The sequence below is a fragment of the Rattus norvegicus genome, chromosome 8, assembly GCF_036323735.1.
Source record: "Rattus norvegicus strain BN/NHsdMcwi chromosome 8, GRCr8, whole genome shotgun sequence".
Taxonomy (NCBI): domain Eukaryota; kingdom Metazoa; phylum Chordata; class Mammalia; order Rodentia; family Muridae; genus Rattus; species Rattus norvegicus.
This window is the reverse complement of record NC_086026.1, coordinates 130,597,838-130,616,080: the sequence shown is the minus strand read 5'-3', so window position 1 is coordinate 130,616,080 and position 18,243 is coordinate 130,597,838. Positions and strand designations below refer to the sequence as shown.

At 46.3% G+C, this 18,243-nt stretch overlaps 2 long non-coding RNA genes across 3 annotated transcripts; one reads left to right on the top strand and one right to left on the bottom strand.

Moving 5' to 3' along the window:
• Positions 1-1,832: 1,832 nt before the first annotated feature.
• LOC134480253 (uncharacterized) lies at positions 1,833-6,990 on the bottom strand. Of its 2 annotated transcripts, XR_010054533.1 has the most exons (4): positions 6,557-6,990; positions 2,702-2,802; positions 2,063-2,332; positions 1,833-1,935 (listed from the first exon to the last, which is right to left on the bottom strand). It is a non-coding gene; the product is annotated as an uncharacterized LOC134480253 (long non-coding RNA). The 2 variants fall into 2 exon arrangements; XR_010054534.1 differs by having other exon boundaries at positions 1,833-2,802.
• Positions 6,636-15,712, top strand: LOC134480254 (uncharacterized). Its single transcript, XR_010054535.1, has 2 exons — positions 6,636-8,846; positions 12,699-15,712. It is a non-coding gene; the product is annotated as an uncharacterized LOC134480254 (long non-coding RNA).
• Positions 15,713-18,243: the final 2,531 nt, after the last annotated feature.

Sequence of the window (18,243 nt, the reverse complement as noted above, 5' to 3'; positions counted from 1 at the left end):
AGCACTCTACACGTGTGTACAGCGCACTCTGACTTGCTTATAGCTAGCGTTTTGTCACAAGGCCTCTTACCACAGACCTGTCTACAACGAGAAAGTCTGCAACATTATTCTCCATGGCTGACAGCATTCTGTTAACCCTTGGTTTTTACAGTTCTGTTTTAGGACACCCAACATAGCTCATTGTTCTGTTTTTAAAATATTATCACTATAAACAAGACCTTTGGATGACATCCTTGATTATTTACTTAGGATAAACTCCTGTATATAGAATACTGGGCAATCTCTTTGTGATGTTTCAGATGGTTTTGGAACATGTGGCTGAATTTGTGGGAAAGTCATAATTATATATACTTGTATTATATATGAGGGACTCTAGATTCTGGTTTATATATGGTATTTTGTCTCTAAAGTGTGAAAAATCAACAATATCCTATAATTTGGGGGTCAGCCCACAGTTACAGAGCTGTCACCACCCCAATCCTACTTTAAACAAGTTTTGCTCTCATTCAGCCTAGCCTGGGACTTACTAGGTAGTCCAGGCTGGACTGAAAATTACTAGTAGCCCAGGCTGATCCTGGGTCTTGATCCTCCTGCTCCCCTTCCTGTGCTGGGATTGCAGGTGTATGCCCTGCAGGGCCTGCCTCACAACACTTTTTTTCCCCTGTGTCACGGCTGCAAGAACTCGGGGTCAAAGGTCACCAAAACCAAATTCAGACATGGGTTTCTCCTCACTTCCCATCACCTTCACAGCCTAACAACCCTCTGCCACTTGTGATCTGACACTGACCTAGTCAGTGAGTGCCTTTTACCATCGTCAGGGCCAACTGCCCTGGACAAGTCTGCTACCTCGAAGTGGGAGCACTCACCTGAGGCTGTCTCTTTCCTTGGCACTCCTAATCAAACGTTTCCTGCCTTGGTTTGTACATCTTTTAACTTGGCGCCCAAGTGCATATTTGAAAGGTCCTATAGATTCTATGGTAGCTCTTTAGATGCTCGGGGTAGGGGTGGGGTTTGAAGGGGGAGCATCACATGCCCAAGATCACAAGGGCTTAGAGCTGTGGAACTACTGCCTCTGTGTGCTATCGAGCTTAATTAAACATTTAAAATATTTGAGGGTCCAAAAATAAGAACCCTCTGTTGCTCCAAGTGTTTTCATTTTCCAAACTCCTGGGGTTGAAACAGATTGTTCTTCCAAGATCATGTGCTATTTTGATCGGCAACGTCAGGGAACCCACACCTGTCTGTGGTGTGCACACCTGTCTGTGCTATATCTCTGCGCTTGGACACTGTGTTCACGATGTTGGAAGCAGAACTAAGATTGTGTTAGAAGTATGTTGCCATGGCTGAAGGATGCTGTCCCTCTAGTTATTCTCTCTCTCTCTCTCTCTCTCTCTCTCTCTCTCTCTCTCTCTCTCTCTCTCTCTCTGTGTGTGTGTGTGTGTGTGTGTGTGTGTGTGTGTGTGTGTGTGTGTGTTCCGGAGGTCGACACTGGTGTCTTTTCTCAATTCCTGTCTGGTCCACCACATCTTTAGAGGTGGGGCTGGACTCGGGGCACTGGCATTGCAGGTGTGCACCGTCACCTTTTGCACAGTTCTCCTCAAGCTTGCACAGCAAGGTCTTTACGCATGAGTCACCTCTCCAGCTGACATCCCATTTTTACTGTGAGGTTATTTCTGCCCTCCTGTGCCCCTCTCCCCGACGTTGAGTTACAAAAATTGCTTATCTTTTATATTTAGTTCCTTGCCAGCTATATAAATTCTGAGTCTTCTCTTACTGTCTGTCTTAGTCAGGGTTTGTCTTCCTGTACAAAACATCATGACTAAGAAGCAAGCTGGGGAGGAAAGGGTTTATTCAGCTTACACTTCCACATTGCTGTTCATCACCAAAGGAAGTCAGGACTGGAACTCACACAGGGTAGGAACTTGGAGGCAGGAGCTGATGCAGAGGCCATGGAGAGGTGCTGCTTACTGGCTTGCTCTCTTACAGAACCCAGGACCACCAGCCCAGGGATGACACCACTCACAATGCCCCCCGCCCATCACTAATTGAGAAAATGCCTTACAGCTGGATCTCATGGCGGCATTTCCTCAAGGGAGGCTCCTTTCTTTGTGATAACTCCAGCCTGTGTCAAGTTGACACGCAAAACCGACCATATGCTGTCTTTTCATGTATGGCTCATCTTGTCTGCTGTACTAGGTAGAAGCATGAATTGTGGTGGTGTCTTGAGGTATCTCAGAGTTGCCACCTCATGCCAGCTCGTCAGCTCACAGAGACTCCTGGATCACTCTGGAAGCCATTCTGACCAAAGCCTGTATGGCACTGTCCACATCAGCTGTGGACACCAGCAAAAGTTGTGGTCGTGAACTTTTCTGTTATTGTTGAATGTTTTACCATCAAAATCTTAAGAGGTACACAATACAGCCAGAGGCGTGGTGAAAACCCAGGCACCCCTTACTCAATAGATAACGCAATTACAGAGTTATGACCTCGACCCAAGATTTCTGTTATTTCACTCATATTCACAGCAAGTGAAGTTTTAATAAGGAAAGAAAAGAAAAGAAAAGAAAAGAGAAGAAAAGAAAAGTTCCAGCCCCTTGGTCTTTCTTTTCTTTTTCCATACCATTGATTTGTTAAACAAACCAGGGCCTCTGCCTTGCAGGATGCCTCACATTCTGGAGTGAGACGTCGTACCATTACTTACTGTGTTCTTCAGCTTTCTAGATTTCCTCTTAACTGGTAGGTTGTGATTTTCAACCTGTGGGTCATGACCCTTTGGAGTTGAATGACTTCCACAGAGGTTGCCTAAGACCATCAGATTGGATAACAGATTTTTACATTGTGATTCACAAAAGTAGCAAAACTGCAGCTATGAAGTAGAAATGAAAACAATTTAATGGTTGTGGGTCACACAGCATGAGGAACTGCATTAAAGGGTCACAGCATTAGGAAGGTCGAGAACCACTAATCTAGACTCTTGATGAGATTCTGAACCTAACTCTTTAAGGCAAGAATGGGTCCTAGTCAGTACTGTGCATGCAGTACTCCTCCACAAGTGGGTATATCTAATCTCACACCCACAGATGGGAGGTTTGGGAGGTTCATTCCCTATCAATATTTCTGAGATAGGGGGTCAGGGAGTGGTGGGGTCAGAATAGCTGAGGACAGCATTAACTTTTGATTAAAGGTTGCCTGAACTTTTGCTATTTATTTCTGTCTGTAATGGAAACGATAGCAGACAGGTTCATATTTTGAACATACAATAGCAATAGGTTCCCAAACTCACTGTCACCTTAAGGATGACACATGAGATCCCACTATTCTATCGTATTGTAGTTAATAGTAGGATTTTTTTTCCTGTAATGAAACAATATGGTTACCCGGAAACAACTATGGCACAGAAAGGGAAGATTAGTGTTTCTCTTTGGTTTTGGAACAATGATTTAAAGTCCTAGCAACCTCTAGTGGAGAACCATATTCTTTTCTCTTTAAGGGTATCATCGTGAATGCATGGATTTTTATACAGTTGGTTCTTAATCTTCTGATCTGTTACATTCTGAATTTTGGGAGGAGGTGTAAATGCACATGTGTTTGGGGGCACTCATGCACATGTGTGTATGTGTACATGTGCATGTATGTGTGGGGCCCATAGCACATGTATATGTGGGGTGCATATGCACATGTGTGTAGGGGTGCACATGCAATGTGTGTAGGTGCACATGCGCATGTGGTGGGTGCACACATGCACATGTGCACATGTGCACATGCGAGTGTGTGTGGTAAATATGTGCATGTGTGTGGGGTATACATGCACAGGTGTGTTGGGGTACACATGTACATATGTGTGGAGGTCAGATGTCCATTTTGTGTGTCTTCCTCGTTCATTACCCATCTCATTTGCTTCTCACTTTTACCTGAAGGTAACTGATCACAAGACTGGCTACCCAGTGAACCCCAAGGATCCACATGTCTCTCTCCCCGTCTTCACCACTGGTATCACAAACACATACTACCATGCTTGACGTTTTCTATGTAGGCTCTGTGGGCACTTATCTCAGGTCCTGGAACTTGCACGACCAAGCCATCTGCCCAGCCCTATCCCATTGTTTTGTCATTACCCTGTTCTCACCCTGCTGAATAGAAATGCCTGGTGGTGACCACTGGGTGTGTGAGACCTCATTAGCCTTTCACACCTTCTTCCCAGCTTAGGATTTTCCAGTTTGTCTTGTACATTTCTTACCCTATACCTACACCCCACCTTTTTTTTTTTTTTTGGTTCTTTTTTTCGGAGCTGGGGACCGAACCCAGGGCCTTGCACTTCCTAGGCAAGCGCTCTACCACTGAGCTAAATCCCCAGCCCCAACACCCCACCTTTTATACTGGAAAATGGTGTTTAGAGTACACAGTCTGAGACTTGGGGTGCTTATTCCCATTTGGGATTCTGCAATGGATAAGGGCTACAAATAATTATCTTTAAAAGAAAGATGTTAAGGGTTTGTAAAATTTAGTGTGTATGCCTAAGTGTCCATGTATGTGCTGGCACGTATGTGTGTGAAGCAGACAGAGGCCAGCCTCAAGGGCCATTCCTCAGAAATGTCTGATGTGGTTTTTGTGACAGGGTCTTCCACTGGGACCTACAGCTCACTCACATGGCTAGACTAGCTAGCCAGTGAGCACCGGGGACCCTTCTGCTTCTACTCCCCATGTCTGAGATAAAGCGCATACTGCCAAACGAAGCAGTTTTACATAGTGCTGGGTATTGAGGTCGGGTTCTCATGCGTGCACATACTAATGGAGCCATGTCCCCAGTCCAGATTCCAGGGCCTTAATTTACTCTTATTACACTGTAATTTACCCAGGCACCCCCTGGTATAGGCCAGTGCCTATCTCTCGAAGACCCTGGGTTCCGGGTGACGTCAGTTCCTGTCTTCTTCAGATCCTGGGTTCTGGGTGAAGTCAGTTCCTGTCTTCCACAGACCCTGGGTTCCGGGTGATATCAATTCCTATCTTCTGCAGACCCTGGGTTTCAGGTGTGTCTTAAACCTCCTCCTGCTTCTCTTCCTCTCAGCACAGTTCCCAGAGCATCATAACTTGCTGTGTGGGTGTCAGAACGTATGAAGCTTCTGGCCTTGAACTTCGGCCTCCTTTGACCCAGTCCACTCACCAAGGAACAACCCAGATCTCTCTGTGCATATTCAGAAGCTTGGGCGGCTTTGGATTAGAGGGTTGTGGTAAATAGGATTCTCAACCTCAGTGCTCCACTCTTCTGAGTAATAGGATTGCACATCTTTTGCCAATTAACTGTGAAGTGCCTGTCACCACAGGCGTCATCACAGGCAGGGTGAGGATTCACCCATTTGACCTGTGCAGTCAGTGGAATGTGAAAGGACATGGGGAGGCCTGAGGGCTTCAAAGCAGTTGACGTTTGTCCTGGGGTTTGTGCCTCTGCTCATGAAGCCTGGGCAGCACCATCTTTTCTGCCTGGTGCGTGAAAAACATGAGTGCAGCCAACACGTGCCTATCCTACACATGGAAGTGATCCCAGCCTCTAGCTGGGCCCAGCTTTCAGGGACCATCACATCCATTGACCCACAGAATCAACACTGTTGGTCGCTACTGAGAGATGGGTGGTGCATTATACGGCATACACCATTCAAAGGGGTATCATTGAGTGCCAGGGCCAGAGGGGAAAGGAAAATTCAAGGTTAATGATGCCTTTGGCCTCCAACCACCTACAAGGCTTACTCTGTGCACATTCTAACTAGCCACTCCTTCACTGTTCTCCTTTGGGCTCTTCACTTCCCGGAAGCACAGACATCAAAGATACTTTCAGTTTCCACAGCCTGGGAATTCAAAAGTGGTGTCTTCTCTTGGCCGTGGGTCTTCCCAGTGAATAGGGGGACAGCAATGAAGCAAGTCCAGACACCATGCTAAAGAGACTCTGTTGTTGTTGTTGTTGTTCATGGGCACCTTTGTTTTTATTTATTTTTATTTTTTATCTGTGTGTGGAGTGGAAGTGAGGGGTGTTTGTACAGATACACGTGTGTCTGAGTGTGTGTTCACAAGTGTACATGCTTGTGGAGGTCAGATGTCAACCTCAGGAGATCTATCTATCTATCTATCTATCTATCTATCTATCTATCTATCTATCTATACACCACCTCCCCACACTGGGATTATAAGTGTGCTCCACCTTTTCTTGTTATGGGTTCTGGGGCTGGAACTCAGGCCCCCATTCTTTCATGGCAGCGCTCTGCCAGAGACTGAGTTATTTGTCAGCAAGATTCTGTTGTACGATTTTTTCTGGGGAGATGTGAACACACACCTATTCACTCTAGGTTGGGCACCAGCAACAGACCAAAGCAATGGTTCTACTCAAGTCCAACCAATTGATTTACTGGGCTCATAGGAGAACAGATGAGGGGTTAGTCACAGGGCATGATGATTCAAGAACACTGTGTCATCAAACTTCTGCCCATCACAGGTGATGACCTTTTGGAAGCTGCATCAGAGAGTCCCACCCACAATTAACCTTTTACCTCCTATATACTCTGTATACCTGCTATATACACCCTCCGAGATCACATGCAGCTGGGGCGTCAGGGCAGGAAGGAGTAATGGCTGGAATCCAGGTGACAGTCCTGTCATGCCCTTCCTCTCTTTGATGTTAAGTATCATCATCCCCTTTGCCATGGCCATAAACCCAGTGCCACTGTTCACCCTGCTTATTATGTTGCCATGACTACTGGGTCAAGCATTCTGTAGGTCAACATAGCAACCTGCTCTACATGGTGCTCAGTGGTCATATCATACCTAGGCCCCAACACCTCTTTACTCACAGAGGAACTCAAGTGCTGGGAGGACAAGGAAGTCGCCATCCAGATGACCGTCAGCCATAGATAAGAAACAGAGAAGATTTCAACCTTGCCAACCAGTTATAGTCTTAGCCATTAGCCTATGCCACAGGAAGGGCAAGGGTTTGGTTTGTGTTGTTGTTGTTGTTTTTCCTGTATTTGCAGCTCCTGCCTGAACCCACCAACCTACCCACTCACCCCTTTCCAGTGTGAGGGACTTTAGTCTAAAAGCCAGGCCACAAAGGACACACTGGGGAGGAAGATGGCGCTGTATTTCAAGCCAACACAGGGGCCTATGGGTCTGGCCTGGCTACACCCTCATTCCTCTCCTGCAGGTGGTGGTGAGAGGAGCTCTCAAAGTGTGATTTCCACAGCAACTGCATTTCCCTTCAGCTGTAAGACCTTCGGGCTCTTCTTCAGGCCCAGGCTCCACAATGCTAAATGTCAAAAGAACCAATAACAGCTGGGAAGATGCGTGTGGTTATTGCTGGTCAGGAGAGGTTAAGGTGATGTTCAAAGCAGGGGTTTTGTGAGCTGTCCCTTTCCTGGCTGGGTACAAAAGCTTCTCCTTGAGATGCTTTTCTTCTTACAGTTTAGGTTTTCCCATTTTACAAGTGAAAAATAGTAGTTTCTGTGATGTCAGGCACCGCATGTAATTTTCATGAGAATGTTATAGGAATAGAAGGAAGTGAGAGAAAAGGAAGAGGAGGAGGATGTAGAGGAAAAGGAAGAGGAGGAGGGAGAAAAGGAGGATGAGTTAGAGGAAGAGGGGAGAGAAGAAGAGGAGGTAGAGGAGGCAGGAGATGAGGAGGGAGAGGAAAGGGTAGAGGAAGAGGAGGGAGAAGAGGAGGGGAGCAGGTGGGAGAAGAAAATGAAGAGATAGAAGAAGAGGAGATAGAAGAAGAGGAGAAAGAGGAAGAAGAGGGAGAAAGAAGAGCAAGAGGAGGAGGAGAAGGAGGAAGAAAAAAAGCAGGAGGACAAAAAGGAGGACTGTCTCCTGTCTCCTGTTGTGTCAAGCAAGGACTTGGGTGGTTTGGGTTTCCTTTTGTCTTCTTCTTTCCATCCCTTCTAGATCCATGACCCCAACCGCCACTCTGTTGAGCCTTAGCAGTGTCCTCTTCTGCCCTGCTTGGCTCTGGTCACTGTCGCTAGGGGCCACTCCTTCCAGGCACATGGATGATTAAGCCTAAATCCCCTCCCGGCCGTGCCCTGGGCTGTCCATGCTTGTAATCGGTCGCCCTCAGGTCTTGTTTTGCGCGTGCTTTCTGCTTTCTGCTTTCTGTAGTGAAACAAGTGTATTTCTCCGAGTGGCACTTTTCAAGGCCTTTCCTTTGGAGCACCCACTGCCAAGTGTCTCCCCATGATTTCCAAAGCTGTACACAAAATGGTAACTTAAATGAACTCGGAAGCCCAAGGGAAAGTAGGCATTTGCTTTTCTAATTTCCCGATTCTACCTTTGGCTACCTCCACCAGGCCACATCCTAAGAAACTCCAGCTCTGACTACTTCCAGTCTTCCACAAAGGTCATTCCTTTGCTACGAGAGTTGCATCTAGAGAGGACCCAGTTGGAAAGAAAGGTGGAGAGTGGAGATAAGCCAAGGCTTGCCCAACCCAAGATCTTTGTGCATGATGTAACACTTCAGACCCCACCTACCTCCCTGGTCTCAGATTCCATGAGGGCTTTCCCATGCTTTTGCTGAGCTGTGCGCCCTGGTCAGAGGGCCCTTCTAAACCTCGTAATGGTTGTTATGACAGCATGTTGTCACAGTCCTCCAGCCTAGAAGCTTGTGACAGTGTCCTGTTGGGAGCTCATGACTACAGGAACAGTGTCCTGTTTACCTTCCACTTGGGACCTGCTGCCCAAGGTCATCTTTGAGATCTCCTCCAGCATGCCTCCCCCTCGAGAGCCCTTCTGAAGGAGTATTTCCCTTGACTACTGTGAGCATCTTCAAGCCTCCCAGTCTGCACGAGTCTTGATATGTGGGTCACAGACAGGTGTGCATTTTGAAAATTGAGGATGGGACACAGAAGAGAAAGAGGATCTTCTCAGAGGCCCTAATCTGTGAGGTAGTTTACCCACAAGGACACAGAGGAGTGTTAGGGCACAGGCAAGGAGACGGAAGAGAACTATTTTTACCACTTCAGGAGCCAGATGTGGAAAGGAAAATGCCAGTTCAACAACATATTGTAGGAAGTCTTCAGGTTCAGCTCTAGTCATCTGGGGTCATTTCTGAATTTATCTACTTTTATTTAATTTTACCTTCTAGTGTGGGACCAACGGGGCTAAATGTATTCATGAAATGTTTAAAAATTCCTTCCTAGAGGGAAATGCATATCTTTCTATTTCCATCAAAATGTCACTGGAAGAATTTATAGGAAACTAATAAAGGAGTGACCTATGGGAAAGAGGATGTGAGATCCCAGGGACTGGACAATCCCTCTCAGTTACTCTGTGGATATTGGCTTCACTTCAAAACCTTAAGGATTCATAACCTATTCAAAAATTACATTACATATTTAAAATATTTACATTTCTTAAGGAAAGTAATTGCTCTCAACTTAAAAAAAAAACCTGCCTAAGTGAGGGAAAGACTTGGATCTGTTTATTCTACCCTTTCATGCTTTCAAGTGTGGGAAGGTGAGACGTCTAATTCTCTCCAATAGGGGCTTTTGTCAGGTAGGGATGCTGTAGAAGTGTTGCTCCTGTGATCAGCTGGGCATGGGGGTGCCTGCCTGTAATCCCAGGACATAGGATATGTAGGCATGAGAATCAGGGACTCCAGGCCAGCCTTGGATACATAACAAGTTTGAGGCTACCTAGACCCTGATTCAGAAAGGAGAGGTGGAGAAAAAGGAGAAGGAGAAGGAAGGGAGAGAGGAAGGGAAGGAGAGAAGACAGTGAGGGAGGGAGGAGGAAGGAAGAAAAGAAGGAGGGAAGGAAGGAAGGAAGAAAGGAAGAAAGGGAGGGAGGGAGGGAGGGAGGAAGGAAAGAAGGAAGGAAGGAAGGAAGGAAGGAAGGAAGGAAGGAAGGAAGGAAGGAAGGAGAATTAAATTACAGGACCCACAGACAAAATAATACATACCTTTAATCCCTGTACTTGGGAGGAGGGACAGGCCCATCTCTGTAAGTTCAAGGCCAGCCTAGTCTACATATCAAGTTCCAGGACACCCAGGGCTATTTTGATACTCTGTTTCAAAAATCAAACAAACAAAAAATTATAGCACCCTAGTACTGACAAGATCAGCACTGGAAATTAAGTAACTGTGGACAGGAAGATAGGTAACTGGTCATTGACTTTGTAAAGTGTATTCGGCAAGACCTGGTGAGCAATTCTGCCCAGGCAAGGACAACCCAGCCATCCACAGGTATCCATGCCCACTGGGAACTTAGCCACCACACATCACATACATCACAGGATGACATCAAATTCAAGTACTCAAATTACACACCACCTTGGGTAAACATTCCAAACTCACCCTTAGTGACTCCCTTGATAAGCTACCATGAGAAGTGCTTAGGTCTCCCCAAAAATGGGAAGACTATGTGGTTGCTTAGAAGAGCAGAAGAGCTGCCTGTTTGGAGAAACACTGGCCACCATTAGCCTCAGAGGCCAGCTTTGAAAATGGTTTTTAAATTGCTGCGCTGCCTGTTTATAAGCTGCCACCAACATCCTAAAGTTTTGGGATTTTGCTGTAGAAAAATTCATGTGCCCAAATCCTGTGGCCCATGTAGGTCATTGGCCAGTTCTGGTGTGCTGGGAGCATATGCACTAAATCCAGCTAGGATGTGAAGGACTGCAGACCTTTTCCAAACAGGAAGCCGGGTCTTGCTTCTTGACTCCCAGGACTTGGTTTCCCACTCATGAAAGACATATTTTATTAGTGTTTCGGAATTTTTAACAAATACAAACAAGCTCTCCAGAAGGGGTTCTCTGAGCGAAGCACAGGGGTCTCAGCTTCATCCTCATTCTGACATGGCGCTGAGGGCCTTGGCTTTTGTTTTGTTTGGCATCTCAGGCAGGATGTGCTGTTCTGACTGCTCTATGGAGCCTCTCCCATAGATGTCCAGGAAGGTGACCCGTGACAAGCTTCCTGTCTCTTGGGCAAAGTTCAGGATTGTGCTTTAGAGAGGACTTCCTGGACCCTCAGGAACTGATGTGCCTCCCGGACATCCTGTGACAGCCTCTTCCTTACTGACATGCCAAGGTTGGAAGCTCATCAGCCGTGCCGCCTGAGGCCGTGGAAGAAGGAACAGGAAGAAAGTCAGTGTGTTTACCCTCCCTGGCCAAAGACTTCCAGGTTGAGGCGGTCCCTCTGACCCTAGCAGAGGATAGTGAATCTTAGGAAGCTGAAGGAGAGATTAACCCAGGATGAGCTGAAGGGAGGGAGTTGGAGTCAGGGGTTCCCAGGACTGTGAGAGCAAAGCAAGCTCCTTCCAGCATTATTATTATTATTATTATTTTATTTTTATTTTATTGTGTAGTGGGTGTGTGCGTGTGGGTGTCCATGAGTCAGCAGGTAAATGTTCTCTCTCTCTGATGTGTGTGTGTGTGTGTGTGTGTGTGTGTGTGTGTGTGTGTATTGGGGGAGGGGGGATCTGGAACTTGCTGGTTAAGTTGGGCTGACAAGATGCCAAGCCTCGGGGATCTACCTATCTCTGCCTCTGGGATCGTAGGTGTGCTCTGACACATTTAAGTTTGATGTGGATGTTGGACTAAAGTTCTATTCCATATGGTTGTACAGCAAGCATATTATGGACTGAACTATCCCCAAGCCATATATATATATATATATATATATATATATATATATATATATTTAAAGGGAGAAAAATTCAGCTAACAGTCCTGTCCTCCTGGCTTATGGAGTGTTTGAGATGAACCCACATTTAGTGTTCTCTCTCTCTCTCTCTCTCTCCCTCTCTCATTCTCTCTCTCACTCTCTCTCTCTCTCTCTCTCTCTCTGTGTGTGTGTGTGTGTGTGTGTGTGTGTGTGTGTGTGTGTGTCTCCCGTAAGCTATGCACTGTGTCTGGTCCTGAGGACTCTTGTAGTACTTGGAAACTGTCCTATAGAGTTTCTGTGACTGTCAAACAAGTTGCAGGAATCTTCGCTCCTCAAAGTGTTTGGAAAATCAGACACATCAGACACAAAGGGACCGTGTGACTTGTCACTAGGGTCATAGGCAGTAAAGTAAAGAGGAAACAGAACTGGAGTCTAGTCTCTGACTTTCAAGTGTGTACCATTAACCCTTGTTTTGTTTTGTTTGAAATTAAGCTTTCAGGCTGCATGGATGGGCCCGGGCCATAATAAAATGCTTGTGTCAAAAGTATGATGAGGACCTGAGTTTGGTCCTCAGACACACGTGAGAACTCCAAGTGGGGTTGTGCACATTTGTACTCCCAGCGTGGTGGAGACAGAGACAGGGGGTTCTGAGAATTTGCCAGTTTAATCAGCGGGTCCCAGGAGAGTAAGAGACTCTGGCTCAAACCAACATGGTAGACTATGCCTGAGGAATGACATTAGAGGTTGCTTATAGCCTTCACACCTGCACATCTGCAAACACCACACACAGAGGGAGGGAGGGAGAGAGGGAGGGAGGAAGGGAGGGAGGGAGGGAGGGAGGGAGGGAATCTTAAAAATAGATTCACAGGAAAGGGACAAGAAAGAATTAAAGTTCTGACACACTCCGTAGGCAGTTCCCATTGTAAACATCACTTGATACTGTAGCAAGCCTGTTACACTGTTACATTCCATGGAGGTTATTGATACTAACTGGGACTTGCACTCATACGGATCCACTTGGCTTTTAACCCTTTTTGTTGCTGCTGCTGTTTTTTTATCTGTTAGGTCTCCACTGGATGGGACGGCTTCCTCAGTGTTCACTGCTTTGACGGCCTTCGTGGTTCTGAGGTGTAACATTCAGATGTTTGGGGACATACACAGAGTTTTTCTCTCAGGATTAGGCATCTGTGCTGGCTCGGCCATCATTTGGCAGAATCCCACACCAGAGGTTCGTTTCCATGTTTGAGTCACGTTGGATGAAAAGGCTCCAGCTTTAACCAGGATCTGCACCATCAAGTTCTATGGAAAAGGCATGATCTTAACACAAGGCCCCACAGCAGGGTGAAGGACAAGCCCTGTCCATGCCACCCTGATGGAGGAGCTCAGGGTGTGTGGACTCTGCAAGCCTGTGCAACCGAGATGTATCAACCCTGTCGAACCGAGATGTATCACACAAGAGAATACAAGGAACATCCTTCCCTGTGCATTCACTCCTCTGGTTCTGTTCATTTCCCTTCCTTGTAGCCCAAGCCTTCCCCAGCCTTTACCTCACTTACTCCACCAACCTAGAGCAACACTGACAGTTACCTCACAGCTCCAGACTCTGCACCCCTGTTAGCCCTGTGGCAACCTTGACCCCTGCCTTCCTCACAGAGTTAGCTCATACTCTACTGACACCATAAGAGTAGGCATCCTTGTGGTACAGAAAACAGACATACCCATTTTATTTCTTCCTCTTTTTAATCAATCAATCAATCAATCAATTTTATGAGATGCAGTAGACAAGGCTTCATATATTCTGTGCTGGCTTGGAACTCGTGATGTAACAGCCTAGGATAACTTTGAATTTCTGATCTGATCCTCCTGCCTCCACCTCCGGAGTGCCAGGGTTTCAGATATGTGCCACCGTGCCTGGGGATTGAAACCAAAGCTTCCTGCCTGTTAGTCAAGCACTCTACGAACTGAGCCACATCCTCACCCCGACACATCCCTTCCCTCTCTCCAGGGGAGAACTCAGATCATCAAGATATTTACACACGGGAGAAAAGCTCGAGATTACAAAAATATACCCAACCTTCTAAAACCATAGCAACACAGGAGGCGAGAGCCTGCAAATTAAAGTGCATCTGAAGGATGGATACGGACTTGGGGTTTGAAAAAAATGACATTTCAAAGTTAAACAAGAGGAAATAGAACCTTGCTTTGACTTTCACCTGTACCACAGCCCAGTTCAGAGCCCCTCTAAGCTCAGAGCCCAGTCTAAATAACAATTAAATGAATGAAATAAGATATAATTTAAATCAATGCACACCTGCAGAGATCAAAGGACAGAGGTCATAGGACAGCTTACAGGAGTTGGTTCTTCCCTTCCAGGGCTGGGAAGCAAGTATCTACCTGCTGACCTATCTTGCTAGCCCAACACCCAATCCTTAATAACACTGCCAATTGCATTAGGGGGTTGCAATTTCAGAAGGCGTTTTCTAGCTGACTCCAACTGGTCATAGCCTGAACCCCTGGCTACCCCTTTCCCCTCTTGCCCTTGATCTCTGATGTCTGATACTAGCATATGACTCATACCTGGCCCAGCCCTCCGGGAATGGCCAGACTTGATTCTGTACCTTCTGCTGCATTCATACTCTTTGCCATGAGACTTTATATACTGCATCACAACCATGGATGCAGAATTCGTTCCTGCCCTTTAACCTTGCATCTAGCCATGGATGCTACAGACAGTATATCGAGGGCTTTGGGTTGTACTTGTGTGCACCACGCATGACTCTCACGCCCATGCCATTACCCCAACAAAAGGAACCCCGAGCTGCCAAACTGGTCCTAAGAGAAGCCCCATGTGTGGACCTCAGAGCCCGGGCCAGCTGATCCAGGTTAAACCCTTGCTGGCCTACAATGAGTGAAAAGGCTCAGGTATGTTCTGCTGAGGCTTGGAGCCACCCAGCAGACAGCGCTGCTCACTTCAGCTTCTGGAAACCTATGCAGGCAAGGTTCTGGGAGGAGGAATCCTCAAGTGAGATCCTGTTTCTCCCTCAGGAGTCTCGCCAGTGATGTCAGAGTCGCCATGACTCACCTCTTCCCCAAAGCATCAGAGTATTAAAAATAATAGTCATTAGTACTCACCTGGGCTTTATGAGCAGCAGGTAGCTGCAACATTCGACCTGTTTAGGAGGTGGAAGGGCTGGGATGAGGTTCATTTGGCAAGGAGAAAATAATAAATTCAGTCAAGGGTGGTGGTGATTCACTGGGATTGGGCCAGGAGGCAGCCATCTGAAGGGAGTTTAAAGTCATTCCTGATGCCCTGGGAGGTAACACCCATGCACGTCTGAATTTTTAGAATGTCTTTATTGTCAAGCAAGTACAGACTAATTGTCGAAGGTTGGAATTTAGAAAGAATTACAGGAAGCATAAAAGGGCCCCCATAATCTATCTAGTAGAATTTTTTGTTTGTTTTGAGATAGTGTCTCCCTGTAGCCCAGGCTACATGGTTTTGAACTCACGGCATCAGGTTTCCAGGTGCTGGGATGACAGGCATGCACTACACCTGGCTTCTTAGTGGTGTTTTTATTCTTACGGGGCCTCATGTAGCCCAGGACAGCTTCAGATTTGCTTCTGTATATAAAGATGACCTTGAACCTCTGCTCCTCCTGCTTCCACCTCCCAGGGCTGGCATTGCAGGCACCACCATGCTCAGTTCTGCAGTTCTTGCTGTGTGTGGTGGAAAGGCACTCCACCCATGGAGATACATCCCCCGCCCTCTTTCTCTTTCTTTTAACATATGTATATTTCTAATACATGTTCGACTAGAAACATGGTATCTGTGTGAGGGTTACTCAACAGTTTATAAAAGAATTTCCAATCTGAAGATGGAGAGATGGCTTAAAGGTTCACAGAGGACCAGGGCTTGATTCCCGCAAGGCAACTCCCAACCATCTTGAGCTGCAGAGGACGCAGTGCCCTCCACTGACCTTGGTGGGCATGCATGCATGCATGCAGTGTACAGATACACACAAAGGCAAAGTACTTGTTCATACCCATTAAGTCAGATAAATAAATCTTTTTTAAAAGGAGTTTTCAATGCGTGGTATATTCTATACACAACTCCAAAGTGTTTCAGGAACCTGTCACTGGACAAACAATGTATTTATAGCATCTCACCGTTAAAACAATGTTTCAGTGAACATTTTTTAAAAAAAAGATCTATTTATTATATACACAGTGTTCTGCATATATACCTGCATGTCAGAAGAGGACACCAGATCCCACTGCACATGGTTGTGAGCCACCATGTGGTTGCTGGGAATTGAACTCAGGGCCTCAGGAAGAGCAATCAGTGCTCTCAACCTCTGAGCCGTCTCTCCAGCCCTCGGTGAATATCAGAGATCATGTCTCTATTCAGTGCATGGCACGTAGCATAAAAGACAGGAGATAATATAAATATTTGGCTAAGTTCTTCATAATTCCTTACAAGGAGATTCTAGATGAGATTTCTGTGCTAAGGCTTTTAACATTTAAGTCAGAGTCCCAGGCTCATGAGATGTCACTGGCAGTAAGAATTCTCCTTAAGACAAAGTATTCTCATTTGATCTGTGAAATAGAACCATTCATTGTGCCTTCTTGGTTACTATTGAGGTTCAAATTTTCTGCTTGCTTACTGTCACTAACAGGATGACAAGGGGCCATTGGGCCAGAGTCTTATATAATAGTCACAGAAGAGCAGATTGGCAAGTGTCTATGCTGTGGACAGGGAGGGGTCCTTAGGCTCACGGAATGGTGCTTCCTATATTTTGGATGGGCTTCTTCACCGCAGTTAACCCAGTCTAGAAACGTCCTCCTAGACATGCCCAGAGGTTTGTTTCCATAGCGATTCTAGATTCTGTCAAATTGACAGTCTCAGGTTCTCAGCCTTTGGAGTGGTTAAGTGTTGATTTTAAGGAATTTATTTCTGGTCCTGTCTGGCACAATTAAAAACTTTTTTGAACACTAGGGATTACACCAGGGATTTGTACACGTTAGGAAAGGACTTGGTATTGACTATATTCCCACCTCAATACACTTTCAAATGGGTACAGTTCTGAGGGTCAGTGGAATTAGAGGCTCCTTTTGAGGCAGGGATTCTGGGCTTTGGAGAGACCATCAATAAACCAGTAAGAATGAAAAGCACTTCAAAGTCAGCTAAGTCATTCTCTGTGGTCAACTCAGCTGTCCTGGGCCCTTCAGATCCACTCTGTAGCCATGACCTAAGGTCCAAGGTGGCCTGGGGCATGCAGACTCGTATCTCTGTCATCAAGAGAAACCCAAACACTTGTTTTTCATCTAATCGTGTCAGCAATGAGACTGGTTGAGTTTGCACAAACAACCCCGTCCCTCTGCCTGTCCCTCTAGCCTCTCCAGTCCACCCCAGTTCTCCTAAAGGACTAATGACTCTGCATTTCATTTTTTAAGACAAGTCACACTCCTGACTCTCTGAGGGTACAGGTGGAGTTTTACTGTCTTTGCGTCCTCAGTAGATCATAGTGTGAAAATGGATCAATGAATGAATGAATGGCCCGGAAGAGTTTAGAGCAGACCACAAACAAACAAGGGCCTTGGAAAGCCCTAAGGGAGAAGAGCCAAGTGTGTCCACTGCCAAGTTTTATTCCGTGGGTGGCTGGGTTTGAGCAGAGAGGAGGCCATACACCCTACTACCCGGATGGGTTCTGATATGACTGAGCTGAGAGCTGAGTCTCAGCAAACATATTTCCTTTTCTGAAGGTGAGGTTCTCTCTATGGTCCTAGAGACAGAATCCAAGGCCTCGCACATGTTGGGTGGCCTCTATGGCCGAACCACTTCCACAGCCCTCTGTAGTGGTTTTCTCTAACTTCTTTGAGACCCAGAATTACCTGAAGAGCTTCCTCAGCTCACAGTGAATGTGAGAGTACCAGGGTTTCTGCCTTAAGCATTACAACAAGATCTCTGTTGGTGCTGTTGCTGTTGCTATTGTCTGGAGCCACAGTTTGAGACTGTCTGCCTAATGCTTTCATCTGTCCCCGACAACTCAGGACTAACCTTCCAGGTCTGAGGAACTGGCTGTACCAGGCCCGAGCTCTCGTCACCCCTGTGTCAGGCTTAGCTGTCTTTTCTTCACGTGAAGCTGTAAGTAGAATTGCCTAATTGAAGAGATGTCATGGCCTCAGTGTTACTGCTACAGGGTCTGACACCTGATCAAGGAATCTAGTCCCTTCCCTATAAAATCTGCTCCACCCCAGCATAAGCCCCACAAAGGCATCACCTGTCATCCCCAAGCATGTCCCCAGCACCTTGAGCATGTCTGATACGTTTTATATGACTCGTAAAGATTTGTGGAATAAATCTGTGGATGCTACCAGATACCCCCACAGATGACAAGGTCTGAAGTCTTCAAGCCACATATCCTAGACTTTGGCTCTAAAATCCAGAATCAGGTTCCAAGTTCACTCCCTCTCTGCTTGTCAAATGGTAAGAGCTGGGCCATAACTAAGTCTCTGTCACCACCCTCACTGGCCTGGACAGACCCCTCAGCTTATAGTCTCTGTCAAAGCTGGATTTTGTTTTTTTTTTTATCTTTTATTTTTATTTTTA